The following is a 14,790-nucleotide window of genomic DNA, read 5'->3' on the forward strand; positions in this document are numbered from 1 at the left end:
TCGTTCCAGGCATCATGGTTTGGGCCCATGATGAATACTTCCGTCTCGTTGGTGTTAAGTTGTAGGCAGCTGTTCTTCATCCATTTGGCGATGGCTTCCATGCCTTCTCGAAAGTTGTGTCTGGTGTTGCTGGGTTCATTGGATAGGGAGAGGATGAGTTGGGTGTTGTCTGCGTATGACACCATGTTGAGTCCGGAGGTTTTGACGATGGGGGCGAGTGGAGCCATGTAGATATTGAAGAGTATCGGGCTCAGGGAGGATCCCTGAGGGACTCCGCAGGTGGTTGGTGTAGGGTCTGAGAGGAAAGGGGGGAGTCTGACCCACTGTGTTCTGCCAGAGAGGAAGGAGTTTATCCAGTCAAGGGCCTTGTCCTGAATCCCTGCATCGTGAAGTCTACGTAATAGGGTTTGGTGGGAGACTGTGTTGAATGCCGCTGAGAGGTCGAGGAGGATGAGGGCTACTGTTTCTCCTTTGTCGAGTATGGTGCGGATGTCATCTGTTGTGGCGAGGAGGGTGGGTTTTGTACTGTGGTTTCTCTTAAAGCCGGATTGGGAGGAGTCGAGGATGTTGTGCTCTTCGATGAATGTGGTGAGTTGGTTGTTGTTGGCTTTCTCAATAACTTTCATAGGGAACGGGAGCAGGGAGCTGGGTTTGTAGTTTTTGAGGTCTGTGGGTCCGCCGAGGGTTTCTTCAGGAGGGGGGTGACCTCGGCGTGTTTCCAGTCATCGGGGAACGAGGCGGTCACCAGGGAGCGGTTGAGGGTGTGGCAGAGAATGTGTGCGATGGTGTTAGTGGCTCTGTTGGAGATGTGGTGGGGGCAGGGGTCCGTGGGGGCCCCGGAATGGATTGACTTTGTCGTCTTCAGTGTGTCTTCGGTGGTGAGGGCTGTCCAGTTGTCAATTGTTGGTTTAAGGGGTTGCTGGTGGGGGTTCCGTGTGTTCATTGCCTTCATCGAAGTTGTCATAGATGCTCTTGATTTTGTGGTGAAAGAAGGTGCTGAGTTTGTCGCAGAGGTCATTGAGGGAGGGATGTCAGTCGACTCGCTGGTGGGTTGGGCGAAATCCTTGATGACGTTGATGAGCTCTTTGCTGCTGTATGCATGTGTGGAGATTCTGTCTTCAATCGCTTTTTCCTCGGGTCTCTGATGAGTTGGTGGTGGGCGTTGGTAGTGGTTTTGAAGTTGTTGTGGGCTTCTGTGGAATTGGTCTTTTAGGGGTGGCGGCAGGTGTGTCTGAACTCCCGAAGTTCGGAGGTGAACCATCGGGCTTTCTTGGCATAGGTGTTGTTGTTTTTCTTGAGGGGGCTATGTTGTTGATGCTGTCGGAGATCCATCTGTGCAGGGTTTGGGCTGCTGTGTTGGGGTCGTCGTTTTCCGCGATGGTTGGGGTGTTGCTGAGTGAAGAGGTAAGCTGGTCGTCAGTGATTCTGGTCCACTTTCTTCGTGGGAGTAGGTGCTGGTATCTGTGGATGATGGGTGTTCTGAAGGTGAAGTGGATGCAATGGTGGTCAGTCCATGGGAGTTCAGTGGTGTGACTGAAGATGATGGAATTTCCTGGGGTGAAGAGGGGGTCGAGGGTGTGTCCTGCTGAGTGCGTGGGCTCGGTCATGATCTGGTGAAGTCCAGTGTTGTGGGGGTTGTCCAGGAGGGATGCGGTGTTGGGGTCCAGTTGGTTATCGATGTGGAAGTTGAGGTCTACCAGCAGTGTGTAGTTGGTGGATGCGATTGCATGCGGGGAGATGATGTCCGTGATGGAGTTGGTGAATCGTCCGTGGGGTCCAGGGGGTAGGTAGATGAGGGTTCCTCTGAGGGTGGTGGTAGGGTTGGTCTGTATCTTGAAGTGTAGATATTCCATCATGTCTGTGGGCTCATCGGGGAGTGTGATCAGGCGGAGGGTGGATATGTGGACGATGGCGATTCCTCTTCCCAGGCGGGTGTGGCGGTCCTTTCTGGAGATTCTGTACCTTTGGGGAATGGCGATGTCTGGTCCCGAGGTGGTGTTGGTCCAGATTTCGGTGGCATATTTGTGGAGGGATCGGAAATTGAGGAGGATGCATTGCAGGGACTTCAGTTTGGTTGTGTTTGTACAGACGGGTTGCGCTGGGTCCACGGTCTTGGCAGTGTTGCACGTGTGCCGGCAGCGGTGACAGCTGAAGGGTCCGTGGGTGTCAGCCGGTGAAGTTAGCTTGCAGTTGGTGTTGGGGCCTGGGTTTAGTTCGTGGAGTGCTGCTGATCCATAGCAGTGGCGATGCGGTGTTCCAGGGTTCCTGGCGCTGGTCGCAGATGGGCGAAAACAGGCTTGCCTTAGGCAAGCCTTTGGCACGCCAGCGGCATGACCACACAGCAGCCACCATTATGTAGGGGAGGGGGCCGGGAATGTGCAGCTGGGAGGAGGGGGCAGGGCGGTAACGGTGGTAAAACCAGTGAGAAAAAAGCAGGAGGATAGAGTAACCAAGACAATGGGCAGTGCACAAAAACACAGAATACAAACCAGGCACAAAAGTTGCAAGAAGGCAAAATAACAACTAGGCACAAAACACAAGAATAACAAAAGGAAAAAAGAAATACAGTGATGGCAAGAGTTACACGAGAAAACTACCAGAAGTCACAGAGCGGGCTCAAACCCTGCCTGGGTCTGGCGAAGGAGATCTGTGTTGGAGCAGAGTACCGCGGAGCTGCTGGGATGAGAGAAGATCTATGGGTGGGACTAGAGTTTCTATTGCTCGGGTGAGAAGGTTTCTAGGCAGGGTTTTCCTTTTGTGTGTCTGATTAGTGCTGCAGGAAGGCTGAATTACAGCCAGATACAAGATCTCAAATCAGGGTCGGGCTGGCTGTGGCAGGCACCGGGCATCTCCCTCGTGGGCCACCAGGGTGGAGGCCGGTTTTGTACCCCTGGAGTGCCATTTTTGTTACAAGCTAAAGGTTAAGGAGTTAGGTCCCGGGACGTGGGGGGGGCTGGACCCTCTCAAAACATAAATATACAACTTGCTCCCCTCACACTTCTTTGTTGCTTGATAATACAAGTACATGAATCAGGACTACTTCTGATTATGTAGGTTTATTTAGTTTCACCCTTTACTTTTCAATTTCAAATACAAAAAGATTTTTTCATTGCATGTTTGAGAAACACACGAAACATGTAACACTTAATAACAAATATGAAAACCATGGATGACAACACAATAATTTCAAAAACATCAACTTCAACAAAAATGAAACAACACATTGCACATTATTTTAGTATTGCAGCATTTGTTCAAATACTCAAATTGGAAACAGAAATGCCGGTATCAAAAATACTCCTTTTCATAAGATCATTAAAGGACAAAGAGTCTGAAAGAGGGCTAAATGGATACAAATCAATGAGTCCAAATCGCAGTAAATCCTGTTTGTTTTGTAGCCTTCTTTATGCCGACGCGTTTCGAACCCGTTAATTGAATGAACGGGGTCTCATCAGGGCCTTGTCACTTCTATATCTATATATTATGTGCAAAAAGAGAAAAGAGAGAACAACACCTTAGTTCTGTTGTTCTAACCCATTTTGCTTCACTTTACCTCTGCCTTTAAACAAATTTGTACCTGTAACTTTGCGTGTAGCCGGATTCAAAAGGTTCAACAGCCTTCTAGCTCTGTAACTGTCTCTGGGAACTCTGTAAAAATAGTTATAACTATTTAGAAAAATGGAGACTGGGTGGTGATCTCCCTAGCTCAAGAACGGTGCTTCCAATTCATACCTGTTTGTAGCACCGCTGCTCCTAAGGTGTGTCTTCGTCTACACCTTATTTTCTGTCATCTGTTTTTATATTACTTCTGGGAATTCGATATATGGCTTGTGCTCCCTATTTACAAAAAGTCGGGGTTATTTATAAAATACATTTTTGGGCGTGCTTATTTTTAACGTTTGTGGAGGCTCAAGATCAATCTACCTTCAAGGGAGGCGTCCCTCGGCAGGCGTGAGTCTGCTCTCTTGGCGTTGCGGTTCCGTTTTTCTTCAATCTATTGAAAAAACGGGGAATTGAATCACTCTATGTTGCGCTCGGGTTTGTGTGGCGTATTTTTTCATTTCTGACCATGGCTCCTACCTTTAGTCAAAAAAACGAAGAGCTCGACGTTGAAGCATCTAACAGTCTTCAGCGCTCAATCGTTCTGCGCTTCCGCGTCCCAGCCGGCGTTCAGTGGCAACAGCCATCTTACTGACGGCGTCATAAGCAGCTTTCGGTGACACAGTCCAGGGATTGTGGGACGTGTAGTTCGAATTATTTGGGGTGCCGCCTAGCATGAAAAATGCTTGCCAAAGTGATTTAAGAATCTGGGCTCTTGTGCAGACAATCCATTATAAAGCTGACTCACACGAAGCACTATTCAAGTATTTAACCATTACGTTTTTGAAGGGAGTTAGAGCCTGGAGACTTCTGACAATGTGTTTAACCCACTTTGGGTGCTGTTAAATTTCAAAATTAAATATGCCTCTTTTGTTAGAAGCACATTGTCAGTGTCCGGAGGACATTTCATCTGATTAGTGCTGTATAATACTGTCCATTTGAATTCAGTTTCTCTATGGTTAGCCTCTGCAAAATGCTGCACCATAGGCGCATTTGCTACCTTATTCTTTATTCTAGATCTGTGCTGCGTGATGCGGGTATTAACTTGTTGGTTTGTTTTCCCAATATAAATTTTGTCACACGGACATACAATTGCATACACAACATTTCGTGTCCGACAGTTAGAAAATCCTACATTCTTCCATTTGATGTTTTTGTGGGTGAATTCAGTGCCTTCCATCGTGGTATCGCATGATACGCAATTCCCACATTTATGATGTCCCACTATGGGTTTGAGGCCCCACTGGGAGAGCAGGTCGCTTTTTGGTTTTTGGATTCGCACATCAGCACGTACCTGTTGCTGACCTATGCTTCGGTTCTTTTTATATGCAAATATATTTGCATATAAAAAGAACCTGCTCTCCCAATGGGGCCTCAAACCCATAGTGGGACATCATAAATGTGGGAATTGCGTATCATTCCCAGAGACAGTTACAGAGCTGGAAGGCTGTTGAACCTTTGGAATCCGGCTACACGCAAAGTTACAGGTACAAATTTGTTTAAAGGCAGAGGTTAAGTGAAGCGAAATGGGTTAGAACAACAGAACTAAGGTGTTGTTCTCTCTTTTCTCTTTTTGCACATAATATATAGATATAGAAGTGACAAGGCCATGATGAGACCCCGTTCATTCAATTAACGGGTTCGAAACGCGTCGGCATAAAGAAGGCTACAAAACAAACAGGTTTTACTGCGATTTGGACTCATTGATTTGTATCCATTTAGCCCTCTTTCAGACTCTTTGTCCTTCAATGATCTTATGAAAAGGAGTATTTTTGATACCGGCATTTCTGTTTCCAATTTGAGTATTTGAACAAATGCTGCAATACTAAAATAATGTGCAATGTGTTGTTTCATTTTTGTTGAATTTGATGTTTTTGAAATTATTGTGTTGTCATTCATGGTTTTCATATTTGTTATTAAGTGTTACATGTTTCGTGTGTTTCTCAAACATGCAATGAAAAAATCTTTTTGTATTTGAAATTGAAAAGTAAAGGGTGAAACTAAATAAACCTACATAATCAGAAGTAGTCCTGATTCATGTACTTGTATTATCAAGCAACAAAGAAGTGTGAGGGGAGCAAGTTGTATATTTATTATTTTTGTTACAGGGGCACTTCTATAGGCCCCGTGTAACAAAAGAACCTGTAGTGTTTTTCGCGCATACCCCTTCCTGGCCGGTCCGACTCATTTGCCAGAGCCGGTTAGCGTTCCTAGTCCGGCCCTGTCTCACACATCATTGTGCTTATGTTATTGGTACTCCCGACTGGAGGCTGCTACAGTGCTACACGCCCAGAGAAGTATTACTTTGCGCAAATGCATTCAGACAGAGCTGATCTCCTTCAACCCACACTGATCGTTAAAAAGAAAGGGAAGGTACATCTCCAGCACAAACATTTAAAATACAACATTCCTAATTCAGCATTTTCCTTTCATCAGATATTCTGGGAAAATTAAACCATATTTTTAAGTTGCAGGGCTCGACAAATCTAAAAAATGGTACTAGTCATGCAGGTCTAGTAACTTAGAAAAAATCGCCTCGACCTCACAGTAACCTACTTGACCTCCGTCTCTGAAAGTGGAGCAAATGTTACAAGATACCAAGATTTAAAGGCATCTTTATTGCTCCTTTGCTTTGTGAGCAATAAAAAGGCCTTTAAATCTTCTTATCTTGTCACATTTCCTCCGTTTACAAAGACGAACCCTATGGGTGATGGTGTGGTATATGTGTGCTGGGGTTCTCATGGTGTACAGTGGTTTTGAAACACATGCAAATTATGTTGTTTCCTTCAACAGGTTGCATGATATCTCAGAAAGCATCCATAATATACCTAAAATTCCAGCATAAAAACTGACCTTAACTTAAAACTTCCAATTGTCAACTCACCTTTTTCAAATAAATCTCTTTCCCTTCCATCCTCTGCATGCCTCCTCACTCTCAGCACTACTCAGTCACATGCATGTGTGCCTTAATCCCTATTATAGGATCTCTGAAAATTTACCGCACCTCATTTCATTCAAAGATCAAAACCTCTTTTTTAAATCATACTGCCGAAACCTAACAACACCTAATCTCTTCTAGCACAATTGTTTATACTGACAACCAATGCATATATTCACATAAACACCCCCCACTGAGAATTACACCTGACTCCTATTAATTTATTGCATCACGTAGACACTGGGTTAAATGCTTGGATCTGTTTCCTTTAGAGAGTAAGACTAATCCCAATAACCAACAATAACAAAACAAATGAATAACCCTGGGTTCTGGAGAAAACTTGCTGCCCGGCGTAAAGATCTACAGTGCCTCATATGGGGTAATAAGCGCTAGACCAATACATTTACAATGCAATACAATATATAACCCACTGTAGAACTAATATCATAACACTCAGCATTCAAATTATTGTAGTTCCAACAGGCTGCATGAGAATCCTCCTTTACTGTTGACCCTCTTACACTCACATACCACAGCAGTGATAAGAGTAATGTCCATCACCCAGTACTGTACCAGTCCACAGCAAGAAACCAACCATTACCATCTGATTAAAGCGATACCATAGGGGATGGTGGATGGAGCGTTTGAGCAAATCAAACACTCACTTGGTAGGGTATGCCCAGACGTGGGTCCCTTGCTCACTCTACCACTGAATTCAAGATATCTTGGCTGATGAGGATTATGAATATAAAACCGGTCCCAGGAGGCTTGTTTCCGGTCCAGTGAAGACATGGCTTGGCAGTTTGGGCGGGACTGTTTCAAAGAGGCACAGGGTCAGACTGATTTGCATATCGCCATGTCTGAACTGGGGTGGTGGAGTGAGCTAAATAATGGTGATGGATTAAACCCAGATCAGTTGACTGGGGGTGAGTGTTTGATTTGCTCAAACGCTCCATCCATCACCCCCTTTGGTATCGCTTTGTTCGCCCTAAGTTGGCAGGGTATGCCCAGACGTGGGTCCCTTGCTCACTCTACCACTGGATTCAAGATAGCCTTACTGATGAGGATTATGAATCCGAAACCGGTCTCAGGATGCTTATTTCTGGTCCAGGGAAGACATGGCTTGGCAGTTCGGGCTGGACTGTTCCCATGAGGCACAGGGTCAGACTGATTTGCATATGGCCACGTCTGAACTGGAGTGGTGGAGTGAGCTAAAGAATGGTGATGGATTAAACCCAGATCAGTTGACTGGGGGTGAGTGTTTGATTTGCTCAAATGCTCCGTCCAACATCCCCTTTGGTATCATCATATTGTAGCGTCAATATTCCATTGAATACAGTTCACCTTTTAAAGAAGTAATTATAAATACCAGGAATGCTAGACGTCTAAGTTCTCCCCCATCAGCATGAAAACTGAGAACAGACCTGTGGGATCTCGGACCTAGTGTTGTTTAGGTTTGCATTTATACATGTGTAGAAGTGAAACATTGCATGACGTGTTTTAAAGCTTCAAAGGGACTACTTATGCTTGTATAATCAGGTGATAGCATAACTATTGTCAGCATAACACTGCACCCTTCAACTAAACAACACTATATTCATATATTACAAAACACAACATGCAAATCCATAACACACCATAACACTCAACTCAAATCGATACCACTATCCTACCATAACACTTCACTCTTCTCAAATTTACAAAACTACACTCAATACCCCTTTGCAACAAATAGTTATGAGCATAAAACATAGCAGCCACACAAATGTACAACAAAACGAAAACATATAGGCAAAGCTATCCACACAATTCCATGCCACACAATTGAACTCCTCACATTTCAAATCCACACCCCATAATTCAACACAATCCACAAAATTCAACTCAATAAAACAATTACACAACACACCACATACATCCAATACACACCACAGATTTCCACAGCATTCCTCAAGATTCAACAGTACACCACATAATTAAATTCCACTACATACCACTCCACAACACAAATTACTGTTACATATAATTACACTCCATAACACACAATGGCACTCCACATAATTCTAGTACACTTAATACCACATAACTACTATCCACATAATTACACTGCACACCATGCCCCATGATTCCACTACACAATTCCACTACACACCACACAATTCCATGCCACACAATTCCACAACTAACAATTCCACACAACATACATTCACTCCAAAACACAAGGGTTAAAGACATTGCTATTTACAATGCAAATAACTCTAACTCAACCAAATGTGGGAACTATTGCATTTCCAATGCTTGTTTAATTTTTCGGGGAACTGCAGAAAGTGGAGCAGTCCCCCAGCAACATTGAAAAGAAACAGTAAGTCTCCTGGGCCCTTAAAACCAGGACCCCAGGAAAGCTTACAATATTTGTTTAATCATTCCTAGCTGGACTTCTGTGCTCTTCAGCTGGAGCGCAAGGCCCACTTGTTGTTTTTTATGATTGAATTTTATAAACTCAGACATGTTGCTTTTATTTAAATAAAAAAGTCTGAGTCTTTCTTTTTACATTTTTGAGCCCACAAAATACAAGAATAAAGGGTTTGTTAACAGAAAGACTCACAGACATGTTTTTATATAAGTTTATTAAACATTTGTATATTAATCACTATCATTAAACATTCCATTCTGTGAATGTCTGAAATGTACACTTGATTAAAAATATTGGTGATTCTTGATGAGAGAAGATATTAGGGTCACTTTTCATATTTTGGTGTTGGAATTCTTTGGTAAAGTCAGCAAGCCTACCAGTGTGCAGCAGGATTTACACAGGCCAGAAGGGTTAGTTGCTTGCAAGTGGTTGGATACAGGGCCTCCTTCATTGAAGGAGAATAACATGTAATTCCACAACATTTCCCTACTTTCTGAACAGTTAACAAACACAAAAACCTGCTTTGGAGCTACCTCTATTAGAATGAAACAATAGTCCCATAGAACTCATTTACAATTGCTGCATCTATGATTACCCTGGTCTTCGTGGGCAGATAGGTTGTCCTTGTATTGCTGACACAGTGTAGATCTGTCTCTGCTCAGGAACTGCCTTTATTAATAGGGCAGTGTGCACAGTGAGCATTAGAAACACCAGTAGAAGTTAAGTAAATACCAGTGGAGTGGAGATGGCTGCCTCTGACCGGTGGGAAATAGAATGACAGCTATTGACTACACTATCTTCTTCGTTACCATTGACCAGAATTGGGGACAGTTCTAAGGCCATAGCCAAGGTCTAAGTAGAAAAGAAAAGAGTTGCTGAAGGGCATTCAAACTTGCATCCTAAGAATACTGTGATGCTGGTGGACTTGGAGGATGCATGCAAGAAATGCATGCTGAAAATCCATTCCCTTACTTGTTTCTCCCAGTTTTTCTTTTGTTTTGGACCTCTGGACTTCTTACCTTTGCTGTGGACTGAGGCCTCCTGAAGAGGCATCAATCACGTGTTGTCAGACTTTTCCACCTACACTAACCCTCCAAGTAGATGTGGATGATTAGCCATGGCCTAGATCATGGGAAGTGGTGTAGCCAGTGCTTAATTTGAGCCAGTGGTTTCCGGTGCTCAGCACTAGCACTTAATCATCAACACCGTAGCTCTTCATGAGCACCAGTTAAAGACAGAATAATTTACGGGGACATTAAGTGATTTATCCAGAATCACATGATGTTAAGCAACACGGAGACTCGAACATGGTCCTCAGATCTGGCTATTAAGCAACATCCTCTCCACCACTTTCATAGTTAGCAGTTGGTTCTGTTTTAGGCAGCGCTAACAGGAGAAATGGGCTAGTGCAAGCTTCCTCCTGACGAGATCCCCAGCATTTATTTTTTTACAGATTAATCACTGTGTGTAGCTATAGAACAACACAGTTCTCACACCTGCTTCGAGTACACGATCATCGGGGGTAGAGCGGGCAGGCGAAAGCCAGTTGTGATTGACAGCGTTCAACTACTACTCACATTACATCTCACTTTGCTGTGAGCCACGAAGAGATTAAATCTGTGTTTCTTCCTTTTCTTCCTTTCTTTCCCCATCTGATGACTAAAGGCCATATTTAGAGTTTAACAAATGGACTACTCTGAAATGCTATAGGCTATAATGCACTTGTTAATTAAGCGTGGGCGGAAAATCCGTTCCGCTCGCGGATTTTGCGGATTTTCGGGAAATCCGCAATCCGCGAGATTTGCGGATTTCCCGCAAAATCCGCAAATTCGCACGCAGCGGATTTTTTGGGCGGCGCGCGGCGTTGGTGATACAATTTTTGCGGCGCGCGGCGTTTATCATCGTTTGCCGAGTTGTTTTTTTCGATAGTTTGCGAGTGCTGCGCCATTTTGGATCTTGCTGTGTGATCCCGCGGGAATTGGCGAGCGCGATTACGTCATCGCGGCTTGCCAGCGATAGTTTGTCAACGCGAGTACGACGAGATCACGTCTCGCGGTACTTCGCAATTGCGAGATTTGAGATGCGGCGCGCGAAAATATAAATTTGCAATTCTGCACAAGAAATCCACCAGCAAGCAGCATAAACCTTCTAGAAATGATGATTTTTATGTGAATAACTCCTTAGTTTGACATTTGCCTGCACTTTTTTAGCGAGGAGTCCATTTTGGGGAGGGGGGCAGGGGGGTGGGAGGAAGGAAGTGCCCCATAGTCTTCAACTTCCTGTTCCTGTTCAGCAGGCTCCTCCCAGTGCTTTGTCCATCTCCTGGTCACTTTTCATTCGGATGTGGACCTGGAAGGATTACCTTTTGTGGATGCTGCTGGATCTTTGGATTTGAGGCCTTTTTGACTTTCTTTGGATCACTGTTGGATTAGAAATTTTACAAGTAAGTTTGTTTGGGGCATTACAGTTGCTGCAACTAAAATTTTGGGATTTTCGATTTTTGGGCTGTTTTGGGGCCTTTTCCCAGGGGTACTCAGTGGTGGGTGGACTGATTCTTTCTGTGGGTTGTCTTGAATTTAAACATCATGGAGGCCATAGATGAATTGGGATTGTGCTGATTTTTCTGTGTTTTTCGATTTTTTTTTTTTGTAAAATTTTGTGTTTTTCGATTTTTGACCTGTTGTTGGGGCCTTGACCAGGGGTAGTGAGTGGTGCATGGGGCCTAGTCTTTCTGTGGGCTGTCTTGAATTTAAACATCATGGATGGAATGGGATTGTGCTGATTTTGCAGTGTTTTTCGATTTTTGGGGGTGTTCATGGGGAGGGACATGCCATGTGGCTGGTGGCCATTTTGAGTGCAGCTACAGGCACTGGCCATGTGCTGGCAGGCAAGTGGCCATTTTGAATGCAGGCTTTGTTGTTAGGCCTCCAACCATTTTGCCTACTTTTCAACCTTTATTTATGCCAGGGGTAGTGAGTCTTGCATGGGCCTAGTATTTCTGTGGGTTGTCTTGAATTTAAACATCATGGAGGCCATGGATGGAATGGGATTGTGCTGATTTTGCAGTGTTTTTCGATTTTTGGGGGTGTTCATGGGGAGGGACATGCCATGTGGCTGGTGGCCATTTTGAGTGCAGCTACAGGCACTTGCCATGTGCTGGCAGGCAAGTGGCCATTTTGAATGCAGGCTTTGTTGTTAGGCCTCCAACCATTTTGCCTACTTTTCAACCTTTATTTATGCCAGGGGTAGTGAGTCTTGCATGGGCCTAGTATTTCTGTGGGTTGTCTTGAATTTAAACATCATGGAGGCCATAGATGAATTGGGATTGTGCTGATTTTTCTGTGTTTTTCGATTTTTTTTTGTTGTAAAATTTTGTGTTTTTCGATTTTTGACCTGTTGTTGGGGCCTTGACCAGGGGTAGTGAGTGGTGCATGGGGCCTAGTCTTTCTGTGGGCTGTCTTGAATTTAAACATCATGGATGGAATGGGATTGTGCTGATTTTGCAGTGTTTTTCGATTTTTGGGGGTGTTCATGGGGAGGGACATGCCATGTGGCTGGTGGCCATTTTGAGTGCAGCTACAGGCACTGGCCATGTGCTGGCAGGCAAGTGGCCATTTTGAATGCAGGCTTTGTTGTTAGGCCTCCAACCATTTTGCCTACTTTTCAACCTTTATTTATGCCAGGGGTAGTGAGTCTTGCATGGGCCTAGTATTTCTGTGGGTTGTCTTGAATTTAAACATCATGGAGGCCATAGATGAATTGGGATTGTGCTGATTTTTCTGTGTTTTTCGATTTTTTTTTTTTGTAAAATTTTGTGTTTTTCGATTTTTGACCTGTTGTTGGGGCCTTGACCAGGGGTAGTGAGTGGTGCATGGGGCCTAGTCTTTCTGTGGGCTGTCTTGAATTTAAACATCATGGATGGAATGGGATTGTGCTGATTTTGCAGTGTTTTTCGATTTTTGGGGGTGTTCATGGGGAGGGACATGCCATGTGGCTGGTGGCCATTTTGAGTGCAGCTACAGGCACTGGCCATGTGCTGGCAGGCAAGTGGCCATTTTGAATGCAGGCTTTGTTGTTAGGCCTCCAACCATTTTGCCTACTTTTCAACCTTTATTTATGCCAGGGGTAGTGAGTCTTGCATGGGCCTAGTATTTCTGTGGGTTGTCTTGAATTTAAACATCATGGAGGCCATGGATGGAATGGGATTGTGCTGATTTTGCAGTGTTTTTCGATTTTTGGGGGTGTTCATGGGGAGGGACATGCCATGTGGCTGGTGGCCATTTTGAGTGCAGCTACAGGCACTTGCCATGTGCTGGCAGGCAAGTGGCCATTTTGAATGCAGGCTTTGTTGTTAGGCCTCCAACCATTTTGCCTACTTTTCAACCTTTATTTATGCCAGGGGTAGTGAGTCTTGCATGGGCCTAGTATTTCTGTGGGTTGTCTTGAATTTAAACATCATGGAGGCCATAGATGAATTGGGATTGTGCTGATTTTTCTGTGTTTTTCGATTTTTTTTTTTTGTAAAATTTTGTGTTTTTCGATTTTTGACCTGTTGTTGGGGCCTTTTCACCAGGGGTATTTGAGTCTAGCATGGGCCTAGTCTTTCTGTGGGCTGTCTTGAATTTAAACATCATGGAGGCCATGGATGGAATAGGATTGTGCTGATTTTGCAGTGTTTTTCGATTTTTGGGGGTGTTCATGGGGAGGGACATGCCATGTGGCTGGTGGCCATTTTGAGTGCAGCTACAGGCACTGGCCATGTGCTGGCAGGCAAGTGGCCATTTTGAATGCAGGCTTTGTTGTTAGGCCTCCAACCATTTTGCCTACTTTTCAACCTTTATTTATGCCAGGGGTAGTGAGTCTTGCATGGGCCTAGTATTTCTGTGGGTTGTCTTGAATTTAAACATCATGGAGGCCATAGATGAATTGGGATTGTGCTGATTTTTCTGTGTTTTTCGATTTTTTTTTTTTGTAAAATTTTGTGTTTTTCGATTTTTGACCTGTTGTTGGGGCCTTGACCAGGGGTAGTGAGTGGTGCATGGGGCCTAGTCTTTCTGTGGGCTGTCTTGAATTTAAACATCATGGATGGAATGGGATTGTGCTGATTTTGCAGTGTTTTTCGATTTTTGGGGGTGTTCATGGGGAGGGACATGCCATGTGGCTGGTGGCCATTTTGAGTGCAGCTACAGGCACTGGCCATGTGCTGGCAGGCAAGTGGCCATTTTGAATGCAGGCTTTGTTGTTAGGCCTCCAACCATTTTGCCTACTTTTCAACCTTTATTTATGCCAGGGGTAGTGAGTCTTGCATGGGCCTAGTATTTCTGTGGGTTGTCTTGAATTTAAACATCATGGAGGCCATAGATGAATTGGGATTGTGCTGATTTTTCTGTGTTTTTCGATTTTTTTTTTGTAAAATTTTGTGTTTTTCGATTTTTGACCTGTTGTTGGGGCCTTTTCACCAGGGGTATTTGAGTCTAGCATGGGCCTAGTCTTTCTGTGGGCTGTCTTGAATTTAAACATCATGGAGGCCATGGATGGAATAGGATTGTGCTGATTTTGCAGTGTTTTTCGATTTTTGGGGGTGTTCATGGGGAGGGACATGCCATGTGGCTGGTGGCCATTTTGAGTGCAGCTACAGGCACTGGCCATGTGCTTGGCAGGCAAGTGGCCATTTTGAATGCAGGCTTTGTTGTTAGGCCTCCAACCATTTTGCCTACTTTTCAACCTTTATTTATGCCCAGGGGTAGTGAGTCTTGCATGGGCCTAGTCTTTCTGTGGGTTGTCTTGAATTTAAACATTATGGAGGGCATGGATGGATTGGGATTGTGCTGATTTTGCA

The sequence above is a fragment of the Lissotriton vulgaris genome, chromosome 6, assembly GCF_964263255.1.
Source record: "Lissotriton vulgaris chromosome 6, aLisVul1.2, whole genome shotgun sequence".
NCBI lineage: Eukaryota > Metazoa > Chordata > Amphibia > Caudata > Salamandridae > Lissotriton > Lissotriton vulgaris.